This window comes from Hippocampus zosterae, chromosome 2, assembly GCF_025434085.1.
Source record: "Hippocampus zosterae strain Florida chromosome 2, ASM2543408v3, whole genome shotgun sequence".
NCBI classification, from domain to species: Eukaryota; Metazoa; Chordata; class Actinopteri; order Syngnathiformes; family Syngnathidae; genus Hippocampus; species Hippocampus zosterae.
Genome location: NC_067452.1, coordinates 33,254,601 through 33,270,080, shown reverse-complemented (window position 1 = coordinate 33,270,080; position 15,480 = coordinate 33,254,601). Strand labels below are relative to the sequence as shown.

The window sequence follows — 15,480 nt, the reverse complement described above, 5'->3', positions numbered from 1 at the left end:
CCAACAAGCCCCTCACTTTATTTTCCTTTTGGACAAAGAGCTAATTTCATACAATACAGCTACATTCAATCCTTTAGAATAGGGGTGTCAAACTGATTTTTAGTCGCGGGCCACTTGGGAGTTACGGCTTCCCTCGGTGTGCCAGTGCAAAATCTCAACGTTATTTATTACCCATGACAATTTGACATTTCGGTACAGATTTCAGCAAGAATCATGATAATTCACACACATGATTTGTTCCCGCAGCCCACATAAAATTTTGGGGGGCCTAGATCTGACCCCCGAGCCTTGACTCTGACACCTGTGCTTTAGAATTTTTAGAAACTGGATGTTGTTTTTTGTTGTTGTTGTTGTTTTTTTTTTAAATGAATCTCCCAAAGGTGCAAATGCAGATTTTGTTTGGAAAGCCATTTTCAGTCACTGATTGTGTGACTGAGGTTCAGTCCCCTGACTTGCACGCAGAGGCAGCGTGGGGTTGAGTGTAAATGGTTTTCTGTCTTCACATGCGTCCCGTGCTTGACTGTTGACTAGTCCAAGGTGTTGTTGGCCTTTTACCCGAAGTCAGCTGGGATGGCCTCCAGCTCCCTGCTACCCTAAAGAGGGATAGCGGTGTAGAGAAGGCATAGATGTTTACAGTAGATGAAAGTAGGGCTGGATGAATAATCAAAATGTAATCATGATTACGATTTTGGCTTCACTCGATCGTTAAAACGTTCTCGTTGAATAAAAATAATTCATGTGTAGAACGGAGCGATGTGTTGACAAGATCCCGATGCTGTGAAAGGCGTTTTAAGTTGTTTCATGACACCTCAGTCGGAGTTTGTGCTGTCAATACAGAGCGCACATGCTCGTTTTTTTTTTTCTCTTTTGTTTTTGTGTCACCAATGAAAGGAACGCTGCAACACTGCACAGGCGTGTCATATGATTTCACCACTCAATTCCCACAGTGCATTGCGTGCTGCAATACATTTAATTAATGAAGTCATACGGCCGTTAATCCTTGTCAGATATGTGTGCATCTGTTACCAGGACCTGGATGTGTCATGTAACGTTTGTCCGTTTTTTTTTCTTTGAACAAAGCATAACTCTTAAATTGCGTGTGCAATTGTGACACCCATGAACACTCCTTAATGTCATTGGCAATTCGTCAAAAAATTAATGAGATTTATTTTCTTCGGGTTATCTACCATAGAAATTAATAACAAGTCATTTTTATCATAGAGATTTTTATCATAGACATAGGGGAATAATGTCACCCCTTTACCAGAGCAATTATGTTACAGAGTGTGATTGATCTGCATTTTGAGGCTTTTGATTGGATTCACCTATCATGCACTTATAATAATCAACCGCTCATCGATCGGGGCATCTCTGTGAAAAACAATCATTGGGGTTCCAGGCTAGCCCAGTAAGTTCCAAGACTTGTGAAAATAATATATTTTTAATTTTATATATATATATATATATATATATATATATATATATATATATATATATATATATATATATATATATATATATAAAATTAAAAATATATTATTTTTAATTTTATATATATATATGAATGTCGGCATGTGCTCTACAGGAGGTGTAAAATTGTTTATGGCTCGGCTCCTAGTTTCAAAAGCACCTAATCTGTGTTGAACAGAACATCACCGGTTTCATTTCAGAGCAGTAACGATGCTTTGTGCATTTGTACAAACACCAATCTTGTTCGGCGTAAAATATGTATGGCGAGGCCAAGCATGATGACTGAGCACCAGAGTGGCGAGTAGTTGTTGCCTTGGGAGCTGCAAGAGAGGTTGTGTATACAGGAGAAAGCACCCCCGCCCCCTTGCCTCTATTGAAAAGGAGACGGCCAACATGGTTTGTAGGACAATGAAAGACCCCCGCCCCACACCCCCCCACCCCAAAGCACATATACACACACGAGAACACCACACCACCCTCAACTCAATTTCTATTGATCCCCCACTGCCCGTCTCTCCTGCTCATGTTTGGCTTCCGTGCAAAAAGAGCCCATCGCGCTGACTATTTGCTTTGGCTAATTGGATTCTGACAGTGATCCAATATCGTGTTTAAGACAATGAAAATGTGTCAAACCACCTGCTCAATGACATGGAAATATCACTGTTGTTTCATAACTTAACGTGTTACACCTCCATTGTTGTTTCCCTGCTGCTTGAGCACCACTCGGGGAGGGCTGGATTGAGCTGTTTTCCTGAAGACAAAGCAAATTGTCATTTTTAGCGATTAAAATCACAGCGAATACATTTGACGGGAGGCGCTTGAAAAGGCGCCGTGACAATGGAACCACTGGTGATATTGTAAATGGACTAATCATGTGCCTTTCCATTAACAAAATGGGCAGGGTAACTCATTAATTCATTTTCCCAAAATGCAAATGAGCTTTCCAAGCCTGAACAGCATCCATTTGCTTTTCGCCGCTGGTGCTTCTTCCCACAACATCAGGGTTGGGTAAGCATTTTTGCTCAAGGGCCACATTTGATTTTTAAAAAGAACTGATGGGCCAGGTCATCCGTGTTTGAAGTTTTTTTTTTTAACTGTAGATGGAATAGATGTAAATATCAGTATATATTTTTTAAAGGACTTCACTTCAAATCGCGCAAAGCGGCCCGCTTTGGCCTGCCTCTGCAAACATGCATATTCAGTGCAGACAGTGTCGCCCTCTTGAGCCATCAAGCTACCACCACTGACCACTATCTTGCCCTTGATAATTATTTTAAATCTGCTTCATGGTTTGGTTTCAACTTTTTTTTTTGAGGGAGGGGGGGGGAGACCAGCTCTGTGTTCAAAACCGTTCACTCATTCGCTACTCCCTAGACACTAGCAAGGGATTTTTAAAAGTGGACTACACAATTACTACTTGGGCGTGCTATTATTATGTCATTGCTGTCTCATAATAACAACATACTCAATCGTTAGTTGATAAATGATTACAAAGTGGATCTCATCCATTTATTTTTCCACTTATCTTCTCGAGTGAGCTGGAGCCTATCCCAGCTGACCCTGGGTGAGCGCAGGGATAAACCCTGACCCGGTTACACGGCACAGACTGTATATGGAAACAATTATTCACACTCACCTTCACACCTGTGGATAATTTAGGCTCTCCTATCAAGAAATGTTAAAAAAAAACTATTTTCAACGCACTTCATTCATTTCACCAACTAATTTGATGCATAACGGCAGATTTTCACACAGTCCGTACAAATCAGATGGTGTTTCGTGAAGTTACTTTGAATCACAAAATATTTTGCCATTCACAGTCTGTGTCTCCGTGAGGTTGCCATTGTCATGTGACGTCACATTGAAGTTGGTCAGTGAACTCGGGTCTTTTTTTTTTCTTTTTTCGACTTCGCAAATCGGACCTCTCAGTTCATAGGGGCCTTCTAGTGGACCTTGTCCGAGTCGAAAGTCAGAAATGTCTGACTTCTCTCACCTTCCTCGAATGCAGCAAGGTCAACAATACTCCCAATCGCACCACGTCTGTTACAAAAAAGTGACACCGAAATCATTTGAAGCCGTGCTGTCCTTTCCTATGTTTGGGGGAATAAAAGCACCTTTATATCATTCCTGGACTTTCTTATGAAAATCCATGATGAAATGATAATCCAACAAAGGTTAAGCAAAGGTGGTACAGTATAACAGTTGCAATATTTGGCTGTCTGAAGACTACCCCAATGTATATTTTATCTTTTTTTTTTTTATCCTGGACTTAAATTCTCCTCCGAAGAGTTCGAAGGTGTTTTTCCCCCCTCTCCCTACCTTGAGGTTTCCTTTCTGAACTCTGACTGTAAATGTCCCCATTGCGGGACAAATAAAGGATATCTTAATCTTATATTTTTTTTAAACATCATTGTTTTCATCACTCGTCGGCCACTGTTCATACTTCCTGGCTATGCGTGCGTGCTAACGCTACGACGCATCAGTCACCCAACAATTTATACCGTCTTTTCCCATGATAATTATTTTAAATCCGCTCCACTCTCTTATTTGTGTCGAGTTTAAGGGCGATTGTGTCTCAGCGAAGACTAGGTCAGCCATGTGGATGCGTCTGTCGAACAGCTGAGGAAGGGGATGGGGGGGGGGGGGGTTGATAAGGAGTGTGTGTGTGTGCGCGCGCGTATAGTGAAGTGAGGCACTAGAAAAGGAGGGGGGGGTCGTGTGCATATGAGTGTGCGTGTAGCCGTGTGTGTTTGTGTGGAAAAAAAGGAAGCGGAGCCTGTAAACGGCAAACTCGCTGCCTTCTAGTCGCCCTCCGAGCAACCAGCAGCTACGGGCTACTTTTTGTTTTTTGTTTCCCCCCCGCCCCCTTCTCGTCGTCGATGAAACAGCGAGTAGGAATACTTAGGACCGGGTTGGGGGGGTGGGGGGGAGGTACCGCCGAACGTCGCTCCCGCTCGCCTCGTTGCCGTCGGATCTCGGAGCGAGTTGAAGCCGTCTTTTGTTGAAACAAGTGCCCGCTCGCCTCAGCTCCTTCTGCATGTGGCCAGTGGAGCGGGGTGGGGGGGTTTTATTCGCATAAGAGGAAAAGTCTGCTTTGTGCGCGTGTCTGGATTTGCTGCAGCGAGTTCGTTGGGTCATCCCGGGCGAGGATTTGAAGAACTTGTTTGCAACGGGACTCCCCAAGAATCACCAGACTGGCGGGTGAGTAGTTGAACGCAGAGGAGGAAAAAAAAGGGGGGGGGGGTGATTTGGGTTGTTTGACGGAGGTGGGCTGCCAGCGCGTGTGGAATGCGTGGAACTATCTTGAAAAAGCCAGGTGGCATTTAAAATGTGAACTGTCGTTGTTGTTTGTGTTTATTCCGTTTGCAGCGAGTGCGTGTGACTTGGTGTGCTGTGACTAAGTTGAAAGTTGATTAGGTAGTTGTGAAAACTTGGCTGCTGTTTTGACCAGAAGATGCTTTTGGAAGTGGGGAGGGAAAAACAAAACAAAACAAAACAAAAATCTTTGATGGGATCTCTTCCCACTGTTTAAATGGTGGAGCGGGATTCCCCCAAATTTAATCCAGACGTTGTAGTGTCTGGGATTGTGATTACAATGTCAGAAGAGAAAGTAACCACCACCCTTTTGGAGAGTGAAATGACCGTACCTGTGAATGTTGCCCCATTTGAAAACTGTTGAAGAACCACCAGATTAACTTGACTTCCCCCTTCGGCACCCCAGAGGCTATGAACTCTGGCCCGAGCACATGCAGCTCTCACTGTGGGGGTGAAAAGAAGAGGGGCTGTGCCTGTTGCTGAAAAGAGCAGAGGGGGTGCTTAGTTGGTGGGATGTGTGTATTCAGGGAGGCAGATGAGGATTTGAAAGCAGACCAAATTATTTGTCCGAAAGGCCGCTTATCTAATGTTTTCCAGTCTATGAGGATGAGAAGCGTGTGTGTGTGTGTGTGCGTGAGTGAGAGCGCACTCGAGTCAAAATTGCAAAATTGGTCATAGTGAGTACTCATGTGACACCAGTCAGAAGTCACATTCACACCAAGGCTCGTGGCCACAAAAGCACAAAGAAGGAAAAAAAAAAAACCCCTCACGAGCTGCGTAGTGATTGCCTCCAATCGCTGCCATTATAAAAACAATTTCTGCCCTCCTCCTTGAATGTTTCACCCAGTTATTACTCAAATGTTGCATCGCAAATTACGAGGAGCTTAATCTCCCGACATGCCTGTATGGCTGCTTCACTTCCCCTCTGCATAACTACCAAATGAAAAGAAGTGACCTCTAGTTTAATGATTCAGATGTGATTAATCCACTGGAGTCAGGAGACACGGTGTGGACTCGCCTGCAGATAACGACACGTTTTTGGAATGTAAAAGGATGTTTAAGCTCTCAAAAAACGCTCCGACTAGTAAAGGGCAGTTTGTGTTATTAAAGTCGTTGAGGAATGTAGCTGTGTGGCATTGTATAAACACCAGGTGCAGTTCTGGTTAAACATTTGACTGAGGCTCACTGACTGTTTCCGATTAAGATCTACGCCACATCAACATTGTTTCATCAGAGTTTCTTTCCATATCGTCATCATGGTGCAACTTCTCTCGACGCGATCGGGGATGAGCTCATGTGTTAAGAATTTATGCATCGCGGCTGTATAACAAGTCATAATGTTACCATAGATTGCTTTGTTGCCTTTTTATTCATTCCCGATTTAGTAATCCTCCTCGACCGTTACTCTTAATTCCACTGTGCTGTTGACTTACTCATACTCGTGTTTTTCAGGTCAATTTCAGTGATGGTGTTTATTTGACTGCGGTCAAAATTAGGTGTTCTGTTTATATTTCGGCTTGTGCGGTTCTTAACGCTGTACACTTGGGCGACACTCAGCCCCCCTGAACATGTTGAAAAGCTTTTTATGGTACATTGCCACCTCATCAGTTATGCCGTCACTGCAAAAAATAGAACGTAATACGTTGATGAGTGTTAGTCAAACATTCATTTTCTTTATGTATTTAGCTCTTGGCACCCCCCGTAGGTGAAAAAAGGAAACGTTTCATCGGGAGTTTGACTCCTTTCTGTTGTTTCTTCGTAGTGTGTTTGGGTTCAGATATCACCAAGCAGTCCCCATTCTCAGATGCAGCCTCTTGTCACCGTTTGGAACCGCTTCTTCCCGTCTCCGCTTAAGGGAGCGCTATCCGTTTAGTTTCATTACTTGCCGACAGGCCGAAAGGGGAAGTGGTCAGCCGTGTTAAGGTGATGTGCGCGGCATCCTAATCGTTTGTGGTGAGCCTGCAATGGGATGAGAATTGAGCAGCAAAATCAAACAATCACACTGCCGTTTGTTACTTTCTGATGTTATGTTCGAAATCCTGCCGACCGACACTCGCAGCACTTTGAACCTGACGTGCCCTTTTGATCCCAGTCCAGTTCCTCTTGTCTGCGGTGCCTGTTCATGTAAAGTAAGGGAGGTGAGGTCGCAGCGTGAGTCAGCCCCCCCCCCCCCCCCCAACCCCCCCTGCACAAACAGCAATTGTAGCAGAGAGCTGGTAAACATTCAGCTCACACACTGGCACATGTTGGAGTGTCACCTCTGAGGAATCTGACATCTGTATCAAAGAGGCTGTTTCCCAGCATGGACGGGAGAAAAGAGGGAGAGACATGTTTCATAGAAACAAGCTGCACCGGCTGTCCAGCCGCTTAGAGGCAGATGAATGTTTGACAGCACTGGAAAAATATTATTTAATGTGCTCACACAACGGCCCTGCTGGGATTGCACCGCACTGTGTCTTTGGCCCCTTTTCCTTCCTCTGACAGGACGATGGCAGCTGCTGGCTGGTAGGTGGAAAAAAAAAAACCCAAATCCATCTAGAGATTGTCTGTTTTTTTCATCTTGAATGATGCAATAAACAAAGAATTGGAGGAAAGAGTTGTAAATGATGCAATGATGACGTGCTTGTCATTTTTTTTTCTCATACCAAAGTCCGTTGGGATCTGCATATTTTTTTCCATTTTGTTCATATGTTGACTGACTGCTTTGTTTCAGTTACATATAAATGAGCCGCACGTGATGCGTGTTGTCTGTGAATGTAAATGCCAGTTTGCCTCACCGAGGAACAAAAAAAAAAACCAAAAGCATTTGTAAGTCACCGATTAGATAAATGTCTGTTAATTACTACCGTCTGTTTGGGTGTGTTAATGCTGCTTAGTTTGGTGTTGGTGAACGCGCACACATAACCCGTTGTCACCCTCCCACTTTTGACCTCAACAATGCAGGATTTGCGAAAGCCGCCTCATCATAAAGAGAGGCAGAAAATCAATGAGAAGCCTTGGCTTCCATGCCATTGTTGCCATCCCTTCCATCCCCCTACAAACAGGCAGACATGGTTGTGTGAAGGACTCAGAGGTTTTACACGTGGTTGTTTTGAACTGAACAAAACAGATCCCCCCTCCCCCCTCCTCTTCAAGTATTTTGTCGTTTTGGTTGTTTGTTTACATGGCAGCTACAAACATTTGTTAATAATAGCATTGGCAAGGACAAGTGTCCAATCGGGACATGCTTCTTCTGTATGTGATATAATCAAAACAATAACCGCTTAAGTCAGTGCTGATGTTCGCATTTTAATATATTGAAGTCATTATGTGAAGGGGAGAATCGCTTCACGGTGCCGTATATCTTTGTAGCACACCACAGAGAGAAGCAGATTAGAACTCGACGTTACCATGACAGTAATTAGGAAAACGGACTAGCAGCTCGTATTCTACTCCAGTTCCAACACACCTTGTGTACATTTGAGTCACGTTACTTACCAAGTCTTCGTATACATTTCACACATACACCCGCAACAGCAATTCAAAAGACTTGCGTCATCGGGAGTCAGTTTTAGTGGCTGTTCCCCAGTGTCTGGCTACAAAGTGACAATGGCTGCTGTCCTACTATGCATTTTAAAGGATGGCCTGTGTGATCATTTTGACAAGGTTGAATTCTGAGTCTAACCTAAATGATAGAGCCAGCCTGGTAAATCATCCCAGGTTGTGGTTCACCAGTGAGCCAAGTCCATACTTGCCACATATTTGATGTAGCTCACATGAAAGGGCGCTGAGGAGGCAGTACTTTCTGCTGGGTGAATACAGAACTCAAGCATGAAGAGGAAGTGGCGTTGTGCTTTGATTGTTCATAAAAAAAAATTCCATCTCATTTGTTGTATGCACAGTGGAAGGGGCCGATATGTTTAATTAACATAAACCCCAGGAGGAGCTGCGAATGAGTGAGAAATTGGCATAATTGAAAACAGGTCCTATCTTCTTGCCTCTCCTCTTGTGTGCACATCCTTGAAGCGGCTCAGCTCATCGGAGGGCACTTTCACACATGTTAAGTGTTTGTGTGTGTGAGAGAGAGAGCGAGCGGGAGAGACAGAGAGAGAGAGAGACATCTGGCTTTGTTCAAGCCGGTGCACGGTCATAAAGTGGAATGGCGATCCCCAAAGGGCTACCTGCTCTGAACGCCGTCATATGGAGCCTCCTTGTCCCTCCCTATCGACATCCCATCTGAAAACAACTCTGTAGCCCCAACGCCTAAGCTTGATTCTTCAATCATGAATGAAAATTAATGGACTGTCTCTTTATCAGACTTTCAAGCAACTATAGTGAAGACTTTCCCGTGTGTTTTCATTGGCGCGCTCCCAATTGTTCACAAATTCAATCCCTCAAAGAAGCAAATACTCACCCTTTTGGGATGTTCTCCAACAAACCTGTTTTTCCTGTCCACGCACCACTTTCCTGTATCCACCTCCCGATTTCTGAGCAATTGTTACAAAATATGCTAATCGAGTAACCGCAGCAAGGTAGTCTCCATGCTGTGGATCCGTATCCTCTTTTAAGTGAGTAAACATTTAATGCCTTTAAATGTATCACCGTTTTATTTATGCATAGAATCTGCTGTTAACTCTGAATTATACATTAGTCAATGAATAATGCATCGGTGCCATTCCGTAATGATTACTTGCCAGGCGGCGAATGGTAATATTTGCTGATACATTTTGCCATTGATCTTGCTTGTGTTGTTAAAGTGGACTGGTAGCAATTATGTTGCTCCATTTTGTCTTCAGGGAAAAGGGGCTCGTGGGATTTTTTTCTTCTTTTTTTTGTCAGGGGGGTAATCAAATACAAGCTAATTGATGTTTTCTTTAAGTAATGTCTTTTGGAAATGACAAGTAACTTCTTTGGAACAAAAACAAAAATGGATGTAATCTTTCATAGCGCACACACACACAATTTCTCTCTCTCTCTCTCTTGTATTTTCAGATGTCATTTGTTCCGTTTTTACAAAGATCAGAAAGGCCCACACTTTCTCCTTCTCCTGGCTGCTCTTAAAATGAGTTATTCATCCCAAGAATTCAACAGATCAATGTCCAATTACAGTTTTGTCTTTACTGGCCTGAAGCCTTTCCAGGATGGAGTGTTTGTTTGAAGTGCGCAGTCTAGACCACGTCTGCTGGACTGGTAATTTAACCTCTCCTTCGTAAAGGTTCTTTTGATACCCGTCTTTATTGGCGGCGGTCTTAACAGCTGCGCCGAGCCAGATTATTGGCACATTATCCACATACTGCTGTGAATCTAGCGTTGCCTTAGCCCTAGCGCACACGCAGGCACACGCTGGCCGTTGCTGCGCAGATATATATTGCTTGTCCACACAATGAGAAAATATTGACTTGTCGTCACTCACTCATTTGATTAGGCATGAGGGTCATTTTGCTTTTCATTTGTCACCCTGGCAACGTAAATTGGAAAACATTACGGCAGCCTCCTTTCTATTTATCGAGGAAGCGCTGGAGCGTTACAGCCGATCACAACTGGAAGACCTCTCTGGAAGCCGCCATAAATGGCTTTTGTCACTCGCCTGGTGTCATTTGCACTTGTCAGCTTGTGTTGAAAAAAAATCTTACATTCAGTCACTGTGTGGGAGTGATGTACTTCGGCGAAGCTACTTCTCTCTAACGCTTCGGCAGAGTGACATGACACATTAAGCTTTATTTTCCTTTGTAAAATATCAAGTGAGTAATGCAATTTTAAGGCAGGTGTCACATTGAGTAGGGTGAGCTTGACGCTTATTTTCAAATCCCTGTGAAGTCAAGATGTTTCCTACATTTGGCAAACTACAGAGAAGCGACAAGACATGATTTACATTTTTTTTTTAAAAAAATCACTAAGTTCCTAAAATGAGACTTCAAATATTTGAAGAATCAAGCCCACGTCTACGCTCTCAAATGCTGTGGGAGGGGCTTGGGTAGGGAGTTGTCTGTCCACTGATTGTGTGAAAACCACAACCTGCCGAACACTGAATGCTTCTTGATCTAGTGATTTTCTCATCCCGACACATGCTTTGACATTTGACCTGCTCAAATGTATCGACTGGAAACCTACGGTGATTAGAAAAAAAAAATCCCACCTTCTTGTCACAGGGCTTTCCACGCTGCGAAAGGTGCTAGTCACCAACTAGCTTCGTAAAATGACGACACCAAGCTGTTCTGTAAATTGTGAAATCGAGGGAAGATTCATTTTTGGCATGTCGGTGTAGGGACTTAGTTGTCATCTGGCCCATAAAAGATAATTCAATGTGTATCTCAATACTTGGGGTAAGATATTGACGTATGGATCATTTTCAAGTGAGACGATTTGATTCAGTGGCATTACGATTCAATTTGGTGCGACAATAGCATTTGTCATCTTCACGATGGAAAGGCTCTCCAAAGCCCAAACTATTCAAATTAATTACATTCAAGGAAGCAACAAATTATCACCAACATCCAACAGATTTATACCAATTTAAAACTAGCTTGCATCGCTCACTAAAGATGATCCGATACATACCGCGATACACGCAATACGATTCAGTGACGTTTATGTTTTAAATTTTTGTTTTAAATCTCCAAAACTGAAATGGTGAAAAAAGTTTACACTGTATCGCCAACAAATGATTTGCAAGTGTCATGTAACTTGATCATCAGCTGGACTGCTGCCTATATTATACCCACGAATAATGAATGATTATTGCATATAACAGCCGAGTGTGTGGAACCGATCATAATGAGAGCACCTTGCAGGGATCACCAATGGCCTTGTTCCTGCAAAAATAATGAGGTAGACACTCTGAGCTGCCCCGGGCTGCATGTCAGGGGCTGATCTCTCTCTGAACCGGCAAATCATCTGATGTTTTTTTTTTTTAAATGCTAAAAAGACGGGCTAATCACTTTTCTTGATGTGTGTGTGTGCATGTAAGAGTGCTTACAGCATCACTCGTGTTCATTCACAGGCTCATCTAATTGGGTTGATTGTCAAGCTGAGTCGAGGCGGGGGTGAGAAAGAGAGAGAGCATTTGGGGGGAGGGGGAGAAGCAAATTGTCAGGAAGAGATGACTGCACAATCCAGATATGTAAACAAGAACTGCAAAGATTTGAAATCGGCATGCTGATACCGGTGCGTGTTTCCCGTTGGATGAGGAAAGCTTATCGAAGCTTTGCCCAGACATGTGCCCCCGACGAAGCGTTTAAAACACGTCAACCACACGCGGAAAATGGGAGAGCTTGGGTAAATCATTCACTGTGACCGTGCACCATAAAACAAAGAGAGGGGGAGAGTTAAAGGCAACAGATGCTCACATGGTTTGATTGTGCTTATTGGAGCATGACCTCTCCAGTCTAAACAGTAGACAATGATGCTGTGTCTGGCTAATACTCTGCCACTCATCTGTTCTCCGGAGGCATTTGCTGTTTTTTTCCCCCCCTGCTCATGTTTATGCATTTACCTCCAAATCGCACCTCTTTTTTAGTTGTTGTTGTTGGGGTTTTTTTTGTTCCATTGTGCCTGGATGCTCTCATCACAGCACACATTGAATTTTCTCTGACTGCAGTGGTCCCCTGCTATTCGTGTTTGGATCAAGTCAGGATGCGAGTTCCACAAATTGACGCCACCTCTGCTCCCCCATAATGATGTATTTTATGATGAGCGAGAGTTATAATTCCCTATTATTTTAAACCACAAATATACCACAAACTATGATCCTTCAAGGCTTTAATAGCATTTCATGCACTTAAAATCTTTAATGGTTGCTGCACTCTCACGCTTAAAAATGCAAGTACTATACTGTATAGTACAGGGCTCAACAATCGCAATTTTCAAATCACAAAGGTAATTTGGACGGGTGGGGACTGCTTCACTTCAGTTGGCGGTTAGGCTTTATTTTTCATATCTAATTGCATGTACAGGTTTATTTCATTCATTTATTTATATAGTCTCTATAGAAGTTCACAGTCCCCGTGTTTACATATCATTGTTTCTTAAAACCCGACAAATTGAAGCGATAAAGTCGCAGATTCTTTGCATTATTGTTGTAATACGACTTATGGCTTACTGACTTATGTTCAGCCCACACGTGTTTGGTGGAGTTTTGCGCCGGTGTCGTAGTGAACGCTTCAAAGCCTGCAAGTCTCATTGTATAAGATAACAACTGTAATTGAAGTTTGGCTTTATTTTTGCATCAGGCTAATTTATCAAGTATCAAGTACTTTATTGTCACAGATGACATTTCATCCCTCTTAAACAGACAACAAGAGGAGCCGCTGCGGGTGCCCCCGCCGCCATAGGGAGACCAAAACAATTTTGAATAATAATTGTGATACTAATTTATTGCTTGTGTTTGTTCAAATACATCATGCGATTAAAACCATACAATGAATCACAATATTGAGGGGGAATTTTTTTTGAATTAGGTCATTATAAAAAAATTCTTCAACGCCAGAGAGAGCAAAGGACAAATGTTGCCAGTCCCCACAGTGCTTGCTCATTACTTCCAGTAGCATGTTAGAACAGGAAGAGAATTCAAAAAGACCTTCCTCAACAATCACTTTCCTGTCCACGTCTTATAAAATCGCAAGTCATCAGGTGGGCTTTCTGCTGATAAAGGGGGCCGGGGGGGACCCCAAAACATTGGTGACTTTGCGATTTCCGAACCACGAATACGTGTGGGTTGACTGTTCTCACTTTTACACGAAACTGATTTTCATGTTTTTCCAGCTTCAACTGAGTGACTCTAATTGCATAAATTCGAAAGCTACTCAAGAGTAACACTTCTATGACAGAGTGAGATGACTACATTTGCTACACCATTTCCGAAGCAGGCGAGTTTGCCAACATGCCTTTCTGAGGGCTAACGTTCCACCGAGCGCTACACTTGACTTCTTCTTGACATGGTTACAGTTTGAAGTGGTAAAACCCTTGATCTGGTGTGAGATTCCACGGTGGGGTGTGAACTAAGGCCGGATAACAATAAGCGCCTGAGCCACAACAGACCAGCTTGACAAATCTGCCAATTAATTTAACAAATGAAAGGAACAAGAGACGCGACGGTGCTGCTTTTGTTGACCTTTATTGCAAAGAGGAAAAGCAATTGACTTCACATCGACAGTATTTTGAAAATGGTGTGCTCCGGTTCATTTCTGTTGTTGCTCAGAAGACAAATTCTCTATCTGCAGTCAACAGACTCCACTGTGCTTATCCAGGTGGTACTTTTACTGGGGATGGGGATAATAACTGATTAATCGATTGATTGATGATTAAAAATTCTATTAATTATATAGATTTGAATTAAGTAGTTGATGAACTGCGTCCTGGTGCAATTTGGATGTGTAAATCCAATTTTAACCTTGTTTGTCGCCACACCGTAGCTCAACTTTGGGAATTTGAGCTACATCCGCGGATGGCACAACTCCTTCAGGCAATATTATTGTACGAAATACGACACCGGCATGGGAACGAGTTCAGCACTTCAGTTCGTTTGAACAACAAGAACAACTGACAAATTGAACGTGAATTTTTCCCATCGTAAGCGTCTATCTCTGACATCTTCCAGAACATCCCCGAGAGAAGGGTACGGAAACATAGCACGGGTCTGTTAATTTTACTCCAGCTTTTGATGGAAGCAAGTCAAAAGATCAAGTTAACACTCACTCGTAAGCACTCCGGTTTGCAAACACCAGGTTCTTGGAGGTGGTGTGAGTCATTGTGATGACAAGACTGGACATCTGTGTCCTCGGGATCTGTACTACCCGCGGTCCCCCACCAACCCCGCCCCCCCATCTCAGTCTGCCGGCTTTGGCGCTCATGCAGTACGCCACTTGCTCTGGTGCACCCCACCACCCACCATAGGGGCTTATCTTGCTAGCATAACAAAGCTAACAAAGAGGATTGGAACCAATAGGATACACAGTATAACTCCTGGTCAAAATGGGGGGCCTTTGTTCCGAGATCATTGGAGAGGACATCATAGCCAGGGAGGAGTTGTAGCAGCAGTCGGGCTTTTCATCCTCAAACGCTCAGCGTGTTGTTTCTGAAGGAGATCCCTTTCCTGATAAGGCTTCACAGAAAGGTATTCCTCTGGGACTGGGCTGTTGAGGGATTTCTGCAGTTCTACCATGTGCTGATTAAAGGAACACTTGTAGATAATGCCTTTAAAAAAAAAAACATCCCTTTGTTGTGTGCGGCGTGAGGAGAAGACACACCATTTGGATTTTGTAATGGTTGTCACCTTGACACTCTGCAAGGATAAATATTTAATGACAACATGGGGGTGGGTGGGGGGTGGGGTTGAAATAGAGCCATTACAAACTGGTGCTGAGAAATGGACGGTCTATTTAGAGCGCTTACGCTTCCATAAGGCCACAGCATTAGATGCTCCAGCCCAAGGTTATTAGTGGGGTGTGCGTGTGCATGCGTGTGGGTGTGTGTGTGTCACTCATCTAACTTGCTGGAGTGATGAAAAGTAAGAACCGCACTCTGTCTGTTATTTAGCAGTCATTCATGTACGCCCTCAGTGTGTGCGTCTCACTGAGGTTAAAACACAAGGATCCTGTTATGGCACATGTCACTTGAACTATTACCAGAGGTGGAACAGCTCTATGGCTTTGGCCTTTACCTCTTTCGGTTTACACAAAATGGATTTGAAATTTGTGCCGCTGCTAAGAGGTGCTGGCG

The 15,480-nt window shown here is 43.4% G+C and overlaps 1 protein-coding gene across 4 annotated transcripts in view; it reads left to right on the top strand.

The window, feature by feature from the left end:
• rerea (arginine-glutamic acid dipeptide (RE) repeats a) overlaps window positions 1-15,480 on the top strand; it is a 154,669-nt gene that overhangs the window by 50,457 nt on the left and 88,732 nt on the right. The window contains exon 1 of one of the 4 annotated variants that reach the window (XM_052059695.1): window positions 4,202-4,671. The exons of 2 other annotated variants lie outside the window; for them this stretch is intronic. The gene's annotated coding sequence lies outside the window, so the exon portion shown is untranslated. Of the gene's footprint in view, window positions 1-4,201; window positions 4,672-15,480 lie in introns of those variants that run through there. One more of the 4 variants, XM_052059692.1, reaches the window with a different exon arrangement.